This window comes from Caloenas nicobarica, chromosome 2 (genome assembly GCF_036013445.1).
Source record: "Caloenas nicobarica isolate bCalNic1 chromosome 2, bCalNic1.hap1, whole genome shotgun sequence".
Taxonomy (NCBI): domain Eukaryota; kingdom Metazoa; phylum Chordata; class Aves; order Columbiformes; family Columbidae; genus Caloenas; species Caloenas nicobarica.
The window spans coordinates 15,554,207-15,572,605 of record NC_088246.1 but is presented as its reverse complement, the minus strand read 5'-3'; positions in this window follow the sequence as shown (position 1 = coordinate 15,572,605).

Genomic DNA, 18,399 nt, shown 5'->3' with positions numbered 1-18,399 from the left:
AGTCACGTTTTGAGGATCTGATTGGCACTCAAACTGGGCTGCTAGGCACAATTAGAAATCCCATATTTCAAGAAAGACTTGTAGTAAACACATGTAGCTGGAAAACTGAGAGGCACAATAGCAGAATTCAGTAAGATGGTTGCAAACGTTGCTGGTCAGAAAAACTATGTATCTTCACGTTCACCTTAATACGCTGTGTAAATTGCTCAATCGCAAACACATTTTGTCTGATGCATGCAGACAGAACAAGATCTAACTATAGCATGCTGAGAATAATGGGGCCCTGCTCACTGAGTAAGCTCGTGTAGGTGTTGCACTGCATACGGATAATACATTGCAATTATACTAAAACGTGAATTAGAGCAACCATATCGTCATAGTTGTTGGTTTCCACTTTTTTACGGGACTGAAAGATACAACTGAAACAATTTGAACTTGGAGATATTGTCCTACTCCAACAATAGAAGCTTGTTTAAAGGCTAAGATGAACTGTAACATGGTCTTCTCTTGAATTTAGTTTAAATTCCAATAAGCCTTACTGAAGAAACTTGAAATGATCTGTTTCATAAACTTCACAGCCTTTCTAGACTGAATATATCAAAATTCTTCTACTGTTGTAAATCAGTATATACCTTCAAGCCTGTCAGAAACACACAATTTATGTAACAACACTTCAGCTCCCTCTGGAACAACTAATTAGATATCCCTTTTACATACTTGCCTTGTCCCGCCTGTAGCTATTAGGACATGTCACGCATTTTCAGTCAGTGTGAGGGCACTGGAGTCGGCTTCTTGGAATTCCATCAGGATAAAAATAAAGTTGTTCCTAATATGTGACACATCATTCAGTATGGCTTGTTCCAGACACTCTGGGAGAGGAAAATAATGCATGCTTTGTCATTTGGGTCTCTGTTGTGCCATGTGGAACTATTTTAGAGCTCAGTGCTTTTGACGGGGACTGTAGCTAATCCCATTCTCAGGTACCAGTATCGAAAGAGCATGACTAATGTGCAAATCATACTCAAGACCTGTGAGCTAGCTTATGCAGAAAATGAGGATCTTCACAAGCCTCCCAGACAGTGCAAAGCAGAGCTCTCTGCCTTTGTGCACAGCCCAGGAGGTCCCAACAGTCCCATCGGGAAGCACAGACTGGGCTCTCAGCTCGAATCCTGGCAAAGGCAGCACTTTATGCCATGCCTGTCAGCGTGGCAGAGCTGAGCGTGTCCTCCAAAAACATCAGGGGAACTTTCTGGGCATGGAGTTTCCCCTGAGCAATCAAGAGGCAATGCCTGGTGATGTGATATAGCTGGTGGCTAGTAAGAAGCCAGTGATGGAGCTTGTGTCTGAAATGAGTCTTTAGCGTAACAATCAGCAAGACAGCATGAACCAGCAATGTGCCCTTGTGGCAAAGAAGGCCAATGGTATTCTTGGCTGCATTAGAAAAAATATGGCCAGCAGGTTGAGGAAGGTGATCATTCCTCTTTATTCAATACCGGTGAGGCCATAGCTGGAATATTGCATCCAGTTCTGGGCTCACCAGTACAAGAGAGAAATGAACATACTGGAGGGAAAGAAGAGTTGCAAGGATGATTAAGGGACTGGAACTTCTATGTGGAAAGGCTGAAAGAGCTGGGAATGTTTAGCCTGGAGAAGACAAGGCTCAGAGGGAGTCTTATTAACATATATAAATACCTGAAGGGAGGGTGCGAAGAGGATGGAGAGAGGCTCTTTCCAGTGGTGCCCAGTGACAGGACCAGAGGCGAGAGGCATAAACTGAAATACAGGAGGTTCCCTCTGAACATCAGGAAACACTTTTTCACTGTGAGGGTGACTGAGCACTGGCACAGGTTCACCAGAGAGAATGTGGAGTCTCTATCCTTGAAGTTATTTAAAAGCCATCTGGATGTGGTCATGGGCAACTGGCTATAGGTGGTCCTGCTTGAGCAGGGAGGTTGGACTAAATGACTTCCAGAGGTCCTTTCCAACTTCAGCACTCCGTTGATAACAACCACTAAAGTATAGTGCTAATGAGGGGAAAAGAGGCAGAGACACCCAGGTTCCTTACGTTGCTAATATGAAACCGAGTCAAAGCAACTAAGTTTGTACATGTCAGGGATGTTAATTAACAGACAGATAAAGCCAGGATCACAGTGAGATTTGTCTAGTAGTGTATAGTATTCTGCATCCTTTATTATCTTGTTTGTGCCTGTCTCAGTACTCCCTTTAGGACTTCTTCTGCTTCCCCAAGGCTCCGTGCAGCTGCTAAGGGCTCTGCACAAGCTCCTCAGGCCATTCCCAGTCGTGCCACCACATCTTGCCATAAGCCTGTCACTCTCCTTCAGCTTCTGCAGCAAGGGCTGCAGCCAGCAGAATTCATGGATGTTTGACCCCTCATCCAGTGTGTGTATCTGTTCTGCTTCAAGCTCATTCTCCAGCCTGCCCTGGGACTTCAAAGCCACAGTCTGATGCACTGCATTGATTTTGCCTTCAGAGACTATGAGAATATTTTCTTTCTCTGGGAATTTCTTTTTTTTTTCTGTGGCAGAATATCAGACATAGACATATATAAACAAAGAGCTCTGGAAGAGCATCTGGGACAGCAGACTGCCCAACAGAGACATATCCTAGCTTATTTCCACTCTTTTGCCTCTTGAAACTCATCCCTAGAGCCATAAACAAAGTAAAGAACAAGAGCATCATCATTTTTCAAGGAACTCTCATCCTGATTCTCATAGCAATTGCTATGTGCCTTCATCTGCAACCTTATTTTGTGCAGAACCTTCACTTGCCCTTAGACATCAAATGCTCCCCAGCTTTGAAGAAATCTGAATACAGATACGGCCTTCGCAGCTGAAGCACACCTCTAGCATAATGACGGAAAAAAAGGGAATGTATTGAAGCAGAACACAGACAAACTTCTTCTAAAAATCAGTCTAATCAAGCAGCTGCTTCCAGCATGGTCATGTCAAAATGTTCCCCAACATGGTGAATACAATTCTGATGTAAGTTTACAAAAATAATAAGTCTATTAAGCTCATAACATTACTAGATCCCTACATTGGCCTCTTAAGGCAAGCGTGAGTGTGTTAAGACACTGGTTTGTTCCATAGATATTGTTAGACGGTAATACTCTTCTACAGTTATTTCTGCCTCAGCAGATCCTAAATGTGAAAGCAAATGTAATGAGGTATATCTGGAAGAGGCATATCCACGGTGCTTTTTTTTTTTCTTGTAAAGTAAATCAGCTATACACTTCACACTCCAGCAGTTGCTCAAACAAATTTTAATATCCTGCTTGGTAGCTTAAACAGAGTCTTCTTGGTATCTTTAAAAGGAGTATGTTTTGCATTTGAACATCAAAGATGGTGTAAGAATGTTGCTGTGGTGGTGTTGTTGTTATGCAGATATCTTAACCATAGATTAGAATCCAGAGGTTTAGGCAATGCACAAATACATAACAAGGAAGGTGGCATGGCATAAGCTTCAATAGTATTTTACTTGAAGATACGTGATACAAGGATGCATGATACACCAATATTCTTCTCCTGTGTGATCTATCAATTTTAACCTTAGTGGCTAAGACTGTGACATTTGGCTGTGAAAGGTCAGGGGTGTCCTTGAGATATGGATCTGAAATACATATGGGAATAAAAGCTCAGCAGAAGGAGAAATGGGACCCTTCTGGGGTTGAATTGCGAGAGTTTTCTTCTTACAACAAGAATTCTTAAAGAGCATCTGATTTTTATCATGACTGTGGCAAAACAGCAGAAGCAGTGGGACTAATTATAATGGCAATAACCATGATAACAATAAAATGAGAACAATACGGAAAAAGATAAAGAAGCAATTTTGTTCATCAAATGGCTTCAGTTTAATAGAGGCTTGTTTAAACTCTTGGGCAATGATAGAAGATTATTACTAGTGTACTTCAAATTTTTTCCTGTCGTAATATTTGTTCAACAATCTAAAGTTTCTAGCATTATAGGTGAAGAATTATTTTGTGAAAAAATAAATTTCTATAAGCTCATCTGTGCCTTTACACTTGTCAGGTCTTCTCACCAGTTCTTGTCCTCCCTCAGCCAAAGACCCAATAACCACGGGTATGCGTCAAAGTTCGCAGTATTTTCCTTCATGTGCCTGGTGTTTGGCCCATCCTCACTGGTAAACAACAGTATGTGGAAAGAAGCTGAAACGCTGAGAAAAGAAAATGGTTTAGTGTGAGATTTTTATTAATGTTATTATCTTTGACATAAGAAATGCCAGATTGTACTGGCTAGCAGAAATGGAGCAGAAAATTAGACAATAAACATCAAGTCAACTTCAAGGAAATTAAAATGTGATCGTTACTGATGGATTATGAGAATATTATTTGACATTATTTATGGTAAAGTGGTGCTTTCTTGTAGAAAGCGGAGAAAATACAAAGCAAGATGCAACTATAAGTTGAAGCAGCAAGGGAATTTCAGGGGACAGATGCTGCACTATTTTTGCTAACTCATCACATCAGCAGACAGTATGTCACCATCTTTGGTGGTGTTAAGTGGACTGAGGGGGGTTATAAATGCATTTCTTCTTTTTGTCATTATTTTATATCCAAAGTCTGGTCTCCATCAAAGCTTGAGGCCTTTAGTTGTGGTAATATGTATTTTTATCTCCATAAAATTTCAGGGAATATTTTTGTATTTATCAGACGTAATTTAATTAGTGATAACTCTAAGTTAGTCATGTGTCTGACTGAATATACAATTTTGTCCTCCTAGAACTCCCAAAGATATCCTTGTCTAGAGCCAGGCAAGGCAGGTAAGTGCTGTCATTATGCTTTCAGAAGACAACACTATCATATTTACTCTCATCTTTTACTCATACTTTGATAGCTTTTTATGATTGCTCTCTGACTTTTGGCCTGCAGCTATTTCCCATCCTAAACAGAATGACAATCAGAGATAGGAAGAAAGAGGAAAAGATGACAGGAGGAAAACAGTCAAGAAGAACAAGAAGAAATTCTGGAAGGTAAGAGTGAAGGTTTAAAAGAAATGTTTAAAATACAGCCAAGCAAAAATAAAATATCTAAGGCGTCAGCTGAAAATAAATTCAAAACCTTTGCTTTAAAGACATTTAATAAGTACAGTGAGACAGTGGCAAAAAAAGAAGGGGAAGGACAGCGATGGAGAAACTGTTTTACATTGTCACAGGCTTTTCTCACAGCATGTTTTGAATGCACACTTTAAGGATGGCTGGTTGCAATTCATAAAATAAATATCAAAAACCCGCCCATTTCTGAGTGGACAGAGTAAGAAAAACTCTAAGCCCAAAGTCTCTTAGGAGACATATCTCAGCTGCAGTATGTTTGTTGAGAATAAAAAGGGGTGTTTGACAGAAATTTTCAAACAAACTTTTTTAATCAAGGAAAATAAATTCACTGAAAATATTTTTTTTGTCCTTTAAAATGTTTATGCCGGTTATAAAGTATAGAACTTCCAGTGAAAATCAGAAAGTACCACCTGCTCTAAGCCGAGCATCCCATGTCCTGAAGGAGTATCTGGCCTTTCGCTTGTGCCATGCTGGGATGGGCGAGGAGCTGCTTTTGCACCTCATTTTCAGTAGCCTCTAGGTTCATCTGATTTTGAATGGGAGCAGTTTTGAAATAATGAAAGCTTTTACAAGACATGAAAAACATTTCCTGTCCACCTCTAGCATGAAGACTCTTATATCACCAAATAAAATGATCTATAATGGCTAAAATAGCTTCGTTAGTTAGGTTTATTATTATGTAAATTGCAGAAAAAGCACAGGAATCAAACGTTCAAAGGTGGCAATTCCATTACCTATGTTCCAGCACAACATATGCTTTCAATTTAAGCAAATTTTACTATTTCCCAACTGCAAACTGGATGACATACAACGAAAACTGTGTTTTAACAGCTTTAGCATTTTATAGACATTACAGCCATGCACCAATCCTTTACCTTAGGAAAAAGTAAGAATTACAAAGAACTCGCTATAAAAACACCTAATCACCAGCACCCAGCTGGAAGTTGCAGGGCCTACTGTGTAGCAGGCTAGACTAAGACACAAAACGTGAACTCTTGTCCTTGAAGAAAGGTGCTTTACTCCCTTTGTTCCCATATCTATAAAATGGGGTAATAATACTTATCTGCTGTGTAATTGAGTGCTTTGGAAATAAGAGCTGGGTGTTTTCTGCAAAGTAGAGATCACTTGATATTGCTAACAGCATGAGTAATAATAACGCAACTTAACAAATGTAGTAGAAAACACTTAAGCAAACTTCAGTGAATCAACTCAAAATACCAAGACTGTACGATGTAATCATGTAACTGCAGTGACAACTTCTAATTTGGAGGTCCTTTTTCCATTAGACTTTTAGTTCGAACAAAGCACAAAGATGGGCTTGTTCATAGTAAAAATGTTCCACTATGTTGAGACTCTAGTTACAAAAACAGTGACATCTTCCTTAGCCAGAGTATGTTTTGCAACCTCTGTTAATATCAGGTCTGACAATTTGATGTACTTTTGGGGCTCATCTCTAGCTACCAATAAAATAATGCAGTGCATAAATAAGCTGCAGATTCAAATACTTATTGTGAAAGCCTGGAAAAATCACTCCTTTATTCCATATCATCGATAAAATCTTGGCTTCACTTATGTCTGTTGGAGTTTTGCCATTGATTCGGCAGGGTACAGATTTCAGAATGGACTTCGAAACAACTGGATTAGAAACAGCAGCTTTTCTGATTTCCCATATTTCACAGTGGAAGCTGAGAAAGGACATTTTGAATATTGAAGTTATTTAAGCTAGCCAAGAAGGATGCCATCAGTATTATTTTTTACATCAGTGTTACTTTACTAAAAGCTTGACTGTCTGGGAAGTGCCACAAAGCTGGACTTTTATTATTTTTGCATTAGTTCTCAAGAGATATGAGGCACAATCCATGGTATGAATCAAAGGTGTGTATGTGCACACCATACTCAGTGTGGTACCAGTTTTCTGTTTACCACATGCATGTGAACTCTTCTACCCATACGCTGCTCCACTGATACAGCAGAGTTTCATACAGCTTAAATTAATTGTAAGATGAGAATTGCATAGAAAATAGAAATAAAACACATCTAATATATGGGAGTGGTTTCTCTAATATCTGGATATTTAACACTTTCATTTAAATATCTATCATGTATTTTTCTTAGTGCTTTAGACCTCAGTAATACTTTTGTTGTGATACCAGTGATGAAAGGAATCAACTTCTTTCACTTCTGTATATTATTTTATCTATTTTTATTTTTCTTAAGACCAAAGAAAATGTTCTCTTGTCCAGAAGTACAAAGCCAGGTACTGCCAGTGGTGTGCCCAAAATATCTTGTTTCTCTTTTTTTTGCTTTCTCCCAAGACTACACGGTCAATGTTCTTACTATTTTCTCTAGGTTATTTTCTGTTCGACTTTTCCTTCTGTACTCACATAATCAAAACAATGTTTATTTCCCATTCAGGAAATGTCCCTCTCTTCTCCTTTAGTCAAGGCCTGCCCCAAGGACAGTGATTTGGACAGTAGCATCTATTGTTTCAGCTTTCTTCCAGGGAGGAACTTAATTGCTTCTCCCACCTGAATGACAGAGAGTTTACATACTCAGCACTTTGGCCCATGACTGTCCAGGGATCAAAAGCACTTCTGCTGCACTTAAACATATTCTGCTGCCCTGTACCATATTACTTTTTAACCCCATGGGCTGAATTCAGCCTCCAAACACACATTCTTTTTCTGACAATAATTAGGAGCTATACAATCCTACCAAGATATTTTTTTTTGAGAGGCCAGCAACAGGTATATAGAATTACTACTACTTGGATAAGCTCTACCCAGTAAATTGGAAAGACCTCAAAAGATCTATGAAATTTTATTTCACACACAGGCACACAGATACAAACATGTATCCAGGAAAAAAAAAAATCATTAAAAATATTGTAACGGTCTTTGCAATTGTATACCCTTACACAAATCAGGTTCCATACAATTGCAGCCACTGTTCCATAAATACCCTATTGTATTGAACTTTTTTCCTACGTGCCCAAAACTATTTAGAATAATGGTCCACCTGTTTGCCCCATTTTCTTCTTCAGAAGTGCTGATTTGGATAATTGATTGTGGGGGTTGATGAAGGGGGTGGGAAGATGAGGTCAGTTAATTGCTGCCTGTGGAAGAGGGTGTAGGAGGTCTCTTTTGTTCCAGGCTGAGGGCCCAGTTGTGATAAATGACATACAACAGAGATGCTCAGAAGACATTCTTTTAAGACCCTTCCCACAAGGGAATAACGGATGTTCTCCATGATTTATGGGTCTGGGTTTTGGGGTCTAATACCGTAAAATGTCTGTGCAGTCTGGACTAGGTGTCACAAACAAGTGCAAATAAATATATCATGACTGAATGTATTATAGCTCATTGTGCATTAATAGACTAAAACGGCAAGCACCCAAACCGGGTAAAATACCTTTCAGTTCTCCTTTTGCATAACTGAAATATGTGCAGACCTCACACACTTTGAGAATTTCCGCAGCCAATGCTTTCTGGAAGAAAACAGCCCTCATCCCGAACACTGTTGTCCCATGGGTCCCCTGCCTTTAGATTATGGGAGATCTCACATCTGTTCTCAGACTTGCCAAGTCTAATAAAATGTATTTATTTCAAGCTTTGCTGATGACTAAAGAAAAACCCCTAATAACTATTGAAATGGAAATCAACAACTGTTCCAGGCCACAGTAAATGGATTTGAGGACTTAGTAACCTGGCACCCTGAAAATGTCTTCTACATAATGCCAGACAAAATGAGCATATTTGGGAGCATTTGGTCAGCTCTCGTGGATGCATACTCTGTTACTGAACAAACACGAAGCTTCTTTCTCATTTCTTTCTTTTTCTTATCCTCTCTAGAGTAAGAAAAATACAGGAACCCTAATACATTTTTTTCTATCTTCCCTCTCCTTCTAGTAAGTGTCTTTGGTGCAGCCGTGATTTACAGTGTTGAGGACAGCAGATCATCTGTACTCCAGAGACTGTTGTTTTGAGTGAGGACAAGGAGTTTTAGAACAGCACAGTCCTAGCGCACACAGTCCTGCCCAACAAAGCCATGAACAAAATAGCCTGCCATACCTTTGCTATTGAAACATGTACGCGTTTTCTTTTCCAGCCCCTAATGAACGTTTGAAGAAAACAATCAAGACTAATTGGCTTTGAAATCTGGCTGGGAGAATATTTAAGATGTTTTCACTTATGTTCAGATACCATGACTAGAAAATGGTATTTGTAATGGTATTCATATGCCACACCTCTCACTTCCCTGCCAAAAGTCTCTTACTGTAAAGGATTTCATATGGGAAACATCTCAGTTTATCTAAAACACCAAGGAAAAAAGATATTTTTAGATCTATTTCCCCCCCTCCCCCATCTCCCTTCTCACACACATAATTAGCCAGCAATCAGGTATTATAGATAGACATGTAAATGTCTTTAGTTTCATGCAGGTGCAAAAAAAATTAGGTTACACACAAAATCAAGCCCTAAATATTAGTCTTTCAATATAAAACACAAAGGTTGCCTTCCCCTGCTACTCCAAACTGATTCCTCAAACACAGATCCTTCTTTCACATATAAAAATCTAATAATGTAATCACATCCCAAACCCTATGCTGTATAATGCAAAAACAATGTTGTGTGGGCATCTATTATGAGTCAGTTTTGGCATCAGTTTTGGTAATCTGGAGATAGCAACACAGTGAAGAGAAAATTAACTCTGGAAGATAAAGCTATTACCAGGACAGCAAGAGAAAAATTGAGATTTATTTCTAGAAAACTTTCGGAACAGATTATTTTCTGACTTAGAGGCACTAAGCTATTTTTTTCAAATACAAGAAAAAGAACTGGCTTTGGGAATAACCTCTGTGTATATGAGAATATACATAAGATGAGAAATGGGGAACAATCTATAGGGATTTTTTGTTTTCCCATATTTGGTGTACGGGTTAGTTACTTTTGTCTTCCACTAAAGCTGAATGAGCATTTTGAACTTACGAGTAAGAGATAAGAATCTTCTGGGCGTACACTGTTATCTAAAGGTGGTGAATAATGATTCAGAAACATCTTGCCTCCTAGATCATCTGTCAATATTCAAAACTAAAATCATGGTTGGAACAAATGGTTCAAGGTACACAGCCAGGGAAGGAGTTGTGACGATAGGGGTAGTAATGAGGACTTTGTGAAAACCAACCTAACCCTGTAGCTGACAGTTTTGTAGGATTTCTGGTTTGTGAGGAATAGTATTTAAGAAATGAGATTATTGAGGTGTCTGAATAGTTGCCAGCATGAAAAAAAAAAAAAAAATCACCCTTATTGTGAAAAAAAAAATCATCCTTACCGTGGCCATAAAATAAATGCAAAATACAGACACCGTGAGTAGATCTGGGTTTATGGTTAGACAGGTCGCTATGTTTTTCTTCATGGTCACAGAACATTAATTTGAAGCAACTTTTCTGATGGTCTGTGGAGTGTCCTCACAATCAAGGTAAGCCAGCCAGTTTTACAGAGACAGAAGGCAAATCAATATCATGCAACAAATTACCTTTTCTGTCAATTTTCAGACCTAAGCAGCTGAAATACCCACCTCTGTGCAGATGCATTTGCGTGAAGGGGAAGCAAGCTCTGACTCGCTCAGTGCTAAGTTAAACAAGTGCAGGAAGGCCAGATCCCTGTGAGATCTGGCATGCCCATATTTAATAACGTGTTTAGATAGCAGCGATTGCAGCCTGTCCTCTGTTATGCTCTGCTCCAGCCGCAGAGCCAGAGCAGTTCCAGAAGCAAAAGGGAGCGCTGACTGCTCAACAAGAAAGTAAACATTGAAAACATGCCTTTGCCTGCAGGATAATCTAACCCGGCTGGTATTGAGACAGATGAAGAGGGTTTACACAGTGCGTTCCTCTGGCTCTGCCGGGCTCCCTGGCAGGAGGACGGGAACGCAGAGCAGCGGCAGCGCCGGCGGCCAGCGCCTGTGCAGAGCCCCGCTCCCAGCCCGGGGAGGGCTCACGGAGGGGCAGAGAGGTGCCCCTGGCTTTCTGGGCGTTGGAGAGTTTGCTTTACCATCTCTACACTCTCAGGCTGTTTGTCTGCAAGAAAAGTTAAACTGTCTCAGCATATGAGAATTTAGCATGGCATTAAACCGCAAATCCTAAGCCTGGAAGGGCTCTTCTGTGACAACCTGAAGTTTCTGTCCTGCCATCCCATATAATGTCAGCTTTTCATATTGCGGCATTTTTTTTAACATCCTTCTAAATTAATTTTCCTGCTACCTTTGGAGCAAAGTGCCCCAATGCCGTGTGCCAGGGGCTACACTCCTCACACAGAGATCCAGGCACAGCCTGCAAGAGCTTCCAAACTAAAAAAAGGTCTGAGAAGCCCAAGAAATGACATCCTTGAAATGACACAAACTGCTGCAGACATTTGGTTCCTCTCAGAGTCTATTCTCTGCACAAAATTGAAACACAGTGTTTGTCCTCCTGAGCCTGAGAGCTCAGAGGCACTGCCAGACTCTTTGGAAGAGCACTCTGCAAACACCACTGTAAGTCACCCCTGCGTCCCCTGCGCTCCTTGCCCTGCCTTGTGTGCGTAATTTATATTTTCTTCCCTCTGCCACTGATGAGGCTCTCACTCTCTGAGAGCCAAAAACCCACCCACTGCAGCTTTCTCTATTAGGCCATAAATGATCTTGAGCTGCTGGAATCTATTTTGTAAATAGATAATTAAAATGAAGAACAAAAAAAATATCTCTGCTCAGCTTTGCATAGCCAGAGCCCAAAGACAGCTGTCTTGAGGGGCTCAATCCTGCACATCACGAGAAGCTTCTGAAAAGTGCTGAGTACCTTAATCTTTAAAGAGCTTAATTAGAGACAAAGGTAGCAAAGCACCTTCAGCACCCCACTGGATGAAGCCATATGTTATTGGGACTCCCACTGATTTCTGTCATCAGAGCAATTGGTTTTGAGAATAAGTAAAGAAAAAAATCTCCCACTGACACCAGTGGGAATCCTTGGCACATACAGGGAACAAAACATTATGGTTGAGATCTTCTCTGGATATGGGAACAGTCTTTTATTCTGCTTATGCAAATTATATATACAAATTATGCAAATAATTACCAAGTCATTCTGGTTGACTGTATAATAATAACAATAATAATTATTATTGTCATTACTAATGTTGATGCTGTTTGTCATGATTGTTGTTATTCACATTTATTCTGATTTTGCCTTGGGGCCAGCCAGGAATGGTGTCCGTCAATGCCGTATGCAGACGAGCAGTTGGTGCCCCAAAGAGTTACAAACTGAAGAAACCCCACTGGCACAGAAGAGAAGAGAGAGATGGAGGGAGGGAAAGTGGTCACAGGCAAAGCCAGCAGCCAGGGATGCCACAGCTTCCCATGGGTGTTTGTTTCTCAGTTGATGGAGTTAGGCTAAGCCGGCAGATAAGGGCTCTGGGGAGGGAGCAATGCAGAGAGCCGTGGCAGGGCTGGTGTGGGCGGACTGTGAGGAAGGGAGTCAAGGCCACCATTCCTGGATTTCCTTTGCATTTTTCTCCCACGGCCATACAGGTGTTGTCATCCCAGTGTGTGTGACAGATATATCCACCCCTCAGATCTAGGTGTGTGAGAGGTCTATGGGAAGTGCGTGCCCATAAAGTTGCATTTTACCAACTCTTGGATCAGTGCAGAGGTCCCTCAACTGCCAAGTCATGCTCCTTCCTGTATAAACAGGGGTTTGGGGCTGCTGCTGCTTTTCTGCCGCTAGGTTCAGCATGTTCGTTTTAGCTGTCACACCTATGCCCAAGAAAACCGCAGGGACAGCAGGGCTTCCCTTGGCCTGTTGTGTTCACACCTAAAGAGAGGAGGAAAAAAACCCACAACAATAATAAATGAATATGAGAACTGGCCTTCTCCATTCCCTCGGTAAATGGTTTGCAGGTGTTTACCAATACAGAGAAAGAGTTGTTGCCAACCACTGCTCCCTTCCCAAAGTGGCTGCACTTAGTCTCCCTCCTGTGATGTTTGAGTAACTTCACCAACCACTTCTACGATAGTAAATAAAACAAGCCATGGCCCGTTCTCCAAGCATGGTAACATGACCCAGCTAAACCCACACAGGTGAACTCTTTTTACCCGACAAAGCAGGCTGGCCTTGATCCTGCCTGGCAGATCATGCTAACATGAGCAGAGCTGCACCTCCTCAGGCCAGTGCCTGCGCCAGTGTGTTTGCTTTGATTAGTTTATTAATAGAGACACTTAATGTGTTGCCTTTGCCAGAGCCCTGCTGCTGTTTCTCCTTCCTGCCATTTTCAGAGTGTTTGTTCATTGTTACTTAACACAAATGAAAGAAAAACTCATACAAAGTACTTGTTCCCTGAAAAATGCAAGAAATGGTCTCATTACTTGAGCTGTGGAGATAACCGATCAGCCCTTTTGCATTTTGGAACAAGTACATGTAACATACAATGGCTTTTCACCAACAGGACTTTCAATTACAAGAATGCGAATGCAGACAAACTCCACTGAAGTCAAGACTTTTATTCTTGATTTACTCCCTTATAATTTCAAGCACTGTAGCTGTATTGTGCTGGAAAAATAGAGGAACTTTTTAAATCTCAGAAGTCTGAATTTCTCAAAGGGACATATGTGGCTATGATTTCCTGTGTGAAGTACAAATTATCAAGAATGTTTCTACAGAGCTGAGATGCCAGAAACCAATTTTTTTGGTCTACTTTTCAACAGTTATTCCTATCCTGTTTTAACTTTTGTGTAAGTAATAAGGATGGATGAACCCGCTTCCCTTCATTTTTCAGTCTCTGTATTTTCATTCTTCATTAGCCTGTGTCTTCTCTGTTTTCTCCCCCTTTCCCACAATCTCTTATTAGTGGAATATGAAGTCATTTTTTATTGGCCTGAATCAAACTTTCAAGACTACAATGTTCAAGTGGGTCCTATATTAGGCACAAACTAGCCTATTCAAAATGTGTAATACATCATCAGCTTGGTGCCTAAGAGTATCTAGCATGAGATAAATGTGTAATAGCATTTTTTCTGACAAGGTTTATTTTAATCAGAGAACATCTAATCTGTTTATTTGTATTGGATATGATGTGGGGAGTTCACAATTGCATATAGTAACCTGTCAATTGTGAAACTCTCAGATTTGTTTTGGAGGACTCTCTGTCTGTCGTGGGAGGGATAAGACAGATGAATGTGAGGAAATAGTTGAAAGGTTCAGCTTCCACTAGAATAAATCTGAATAGCCTTGAGCTGACAGATGTAAAGGGACAATTGTTTAACAACTTCCTTTCTACCAAGAGACAATATTCCAAGCCCCCGTAAAATACAATACACCATACAATATAAACACAATGCAAGTATGCCCAGCAAATTAAATATGTGGGATACAAATACTTGGATAGCTGGCCTTATTTTCTTGATTTCTGATTTTGCAGAAATGTTGGCTATATCTCAGCTTACAAATGTCTTAGTTAATTTAAATCTCCATTCCTATTATCCCTTACTGAGCCTCCTGGTAAACTGAGTAGGTTTCATAGTTCCACAGAATAGTTTTGCTTAATGGAATAGTGTTTATCTTAGCCATTAAAAAGTTCTCTGTGTCAAGCAGAACTCAGGGTAAAAATTCAAATTGTGAAGGAAAGCCTGTGGAAAAACACTCCCTTTAAAATGAGCAGAGACACTTCCAGATTGTCAAACCGCGACAAAATGGGGAAGGTGTCCACATTCTGTAAAAGGTACCTTCTACTCATTGCTCCAGGTTTCTTCAATAATTGTACTCAGTGATAATGGGAAAAGGCAGAGAATGACAACTGTACTTAGTAGATGCATAATTGAGCTGATCCCATCTCCAGCTCTCACCATGGTCAGGGAGTGTCTTGGCTAAAGGGCCTGATACCATTTTCATCTCATCTGCTACTCCCAGTAGTACCGTTGGGTTGAAACAAAACTATTTTACAGATGGGATAGGAAGGAACACAGAGCGGGAAATCCTTCATGATGTTCCTTCTACTCTAGACGTACATACAGGAGGTAAGAGGTAAAGAGGCACAGCCCTGTCCATTAGCGCTGATCCACATAGCCTGTACTTCTGCAGAGGACTGTACTATGGCCACGCACCTGAACAACTTCCCTGATTAAATGAGGGCAGTCAGTCCACTACCACTGCCCTGAAGCATTCGCATCCAGTGCCCACTGTTTCAGGCGCTAACTCTACTATGACCCCACAGCCTATGGCAACAGATTTCTCTGTCCTTGTCCCTTTCCACATCTCACCAGAACCCAAAGAGCTGGTAAAACAGAGTTCTGTTTACTTCTGCCCCATGATGACCAGAGACTTTGTACATTAAATGTGTGTTGGAGGAATCTCACTTGTCCACTCAAATAGCTCTATTTCTATAAACCATCAATAGGAATTGTTTCTATTTATTAAGTCATTACTATATCCTGAGCTGAGGAATGTCACAAGTCCCATGTAATTATTAGCCTGAAATGGAGCTAAAAAATCTCAAGATACTGCTGTCTGAATTCTATATTTGTGAAACTTTTGTGATGAGATGCTTTATTGTCAAACTGGCAGGAAAACTGAGAACAGTACTTGCCATACGGGAATTGTGGTGTGTAGATGGTAAGTTTTAAGGTCAATTACAAATCACGGTGAATACATTTGCATATTGTATAGTGGCTGAAAATGAATGTGCTATTGTGAGCATCTATTCAAGATCCCCATACTCCAATTGGCTCTGCTTGCTCCATTTCAGTATAGTATCTGGTAACAGAATTATACTGTGAACAATACACATGCTGAAGAATAATAGGTTGAAATTAATTCCCCCGGTGGTGTTTTCACTGCACCTTCACCTTCTTGGCAACAGTGAATATCTGTACCTTATCTTAGACACTACACTAGGAATAGACATTTAAATTTATTTTAAGCAGCTTGAATTGAAAAAAAAAAAATGTCCTCTATTCTTTTTAAAGTTGTCTTTCTTCTATGATTCTCAGATCTTCTACTTTTTTTTCAAAAGTGCTCGCATATATTTGAAACAATAATTCTTTACCCTAAAGCATTTTCTCAAGATTAATAGCATAACCAGGCATCATACCATTTTTCTTCCTAACAATCGGGAGCTCGTTTCATCCCCGAAGTTTATCAGTTCAGTTCAGTTCAGCAGGACTTTATTCTCAAGACAAGATTCTCAAACTATAAAAGAGACAGACACCCTCAGGTACTTGTCATAGGTAATCAGAATTCATACGCAGAACGTGTAGCTTTGCATTGTATATCCATTTGTCAGGAAAGTCCAGTCTTGGACACAGATCACTGCTTTGTAAATGGATCATCTGTTGTCTGCAATAGTGAAGTGGAAGTAAATCTTATGACATATCCTAAGCTTTTCTTCTGTTGATTTTTTTTCCTAAACTGAAATAAATTGAGGGATTATATCTTGTATTTTGTAGCTAGAGAACCTAAAGAAAAAGACTTAGAGATCTAATGAATATAGACGTCTCCTGGGAAAGAAATGAAGAAAAGAAAGCGTTGACAAAATAAAATAATTATATAGATAAAGATCTGCCTGATCCTACAAGGGAAATGAAACAAAACCCACCAATGGAAATAGCAAAAAAGTACTGGATTTTGCTAGATCACTGACAAAGCATCAGAGCAGGAGCCTCAGTAGCCCCTCTTACTATCTTCATGAGTTTTCCATAGTAGGTCCACCTGAAATGCTCATTTTAGTTCAGCTTATATGTACTGGCTCTAGGAACACTTCCAGTTTCAGGTGTCTTACACTCTTGATTTGTGGTCCTACTACACAGCAAAAACTGAAATGTGACATCAACATGAAACTCTAGAAAAGCCTGAATTTGAAGCATAAGGTAAACATTAGCTTAGTTCTTATCTGTCAGGACAAAGAACGTCTTTCCAGACAGGTACATTTGACAGTTCTTAGTTACTAGCCCTCCTGTCCCCACTACAAGGAGGTTCCGTTAATGGTTCTGATAACTGCATGGGTGCAATGCCAGCAGCTTTATCGACATGTGAGTGTCTGTGATGAGGATACAACTGACCTTAATTCCACTTTCAGACTCTTCCAGTGACTTGCTGTATGACCTTCAGCAAGGAACTTCTCTGCACACTGTTACTCCCAACAGGATAAAGAGATAATGATGTCTACCCACCTGGTAATGAGATTTGAGGGCTGCTGATAAAGTGCAGGCCAAATTCTTGGTATTATCAGCACTTATGTGACTTCAGCAGCATCCATCAGTTAGTCTTTGTGGGGACCAGGAGCTGGATTGGGAAGCAGTAATTGGAAGCAGAAGCAGTTGATACAGAGGACTGTTTAATGTGGTATTCTGGGCATTGAACAGTATCACCGAGGGGTTTATTTTCATCTGGTGTACCTCATTATGTCTCCCATAAAGAGAAGGCAAACAGCTTACTGTAGAAAAATAGTTTCTCTTCAAATTTTTTCTTTGCAAATGAACTTCAGTCTGCTTACTCTACAGCTGGATGCTCCCTGCTATCTGCTTTGAGTGGGAAGGTGGGTCAGATGACCTCCAGAGCTCCCTTCTAAACCAAATTATTCTATGATCCTAATTCAGTGCTGTTACCTTAATATCCTCCACCCCTTTCTGGCTGCTCTTCTTACAATACATTGTTTTTCTTTGCAATCCATAGTTCTTTCTCTGATATATTTTCCCAGTATTTTTTATGGGGGCCAACCAGTGATAACGACAAAGTTATGAGATTAGTTCCTTTTAATACTAGGTCATCCTTGTTAGCAAAATATACCCCAGTCACAGACCCGGGAAAAGATGCTGGATGTACCAATTAAAAGTCAGAACAGTTTTGACAATGCAAATGCCAAGGAAAGTACTCTTTCAAGTTTCATTTTTTATTCATGCATTGCATGTTTCCAGTGGAAACTCAGGAGCATCCCACCACCTTCCTCATTATTGTCCATAATCACACCAACTGTTTTCTCTTCAAGCACAGACTCCTATCCAAGTCCATAAATTACTTTTTACAAGCTTTGGCTTGCTCATTATAAAAATGCAGACACACTCTCATGCCAGAAAGTGGGAAGCTCCACCTCACTGCATCTGACCCCAGTACTCAGCTGTCTTTGTAAAGATTTTGAATGCTGGAACTAGATCTGAGAGGCAAATTGCTGTGTTATTTTAAAAGCAATGGAAACTAGTGATCCTAACAGGTGCAATCTTTACTTTTACATAAATGTTGTGGTCATTCCAGCAGAAGAGATCTTTCTCTAGGCGTCAGCCAGATACTTTTTG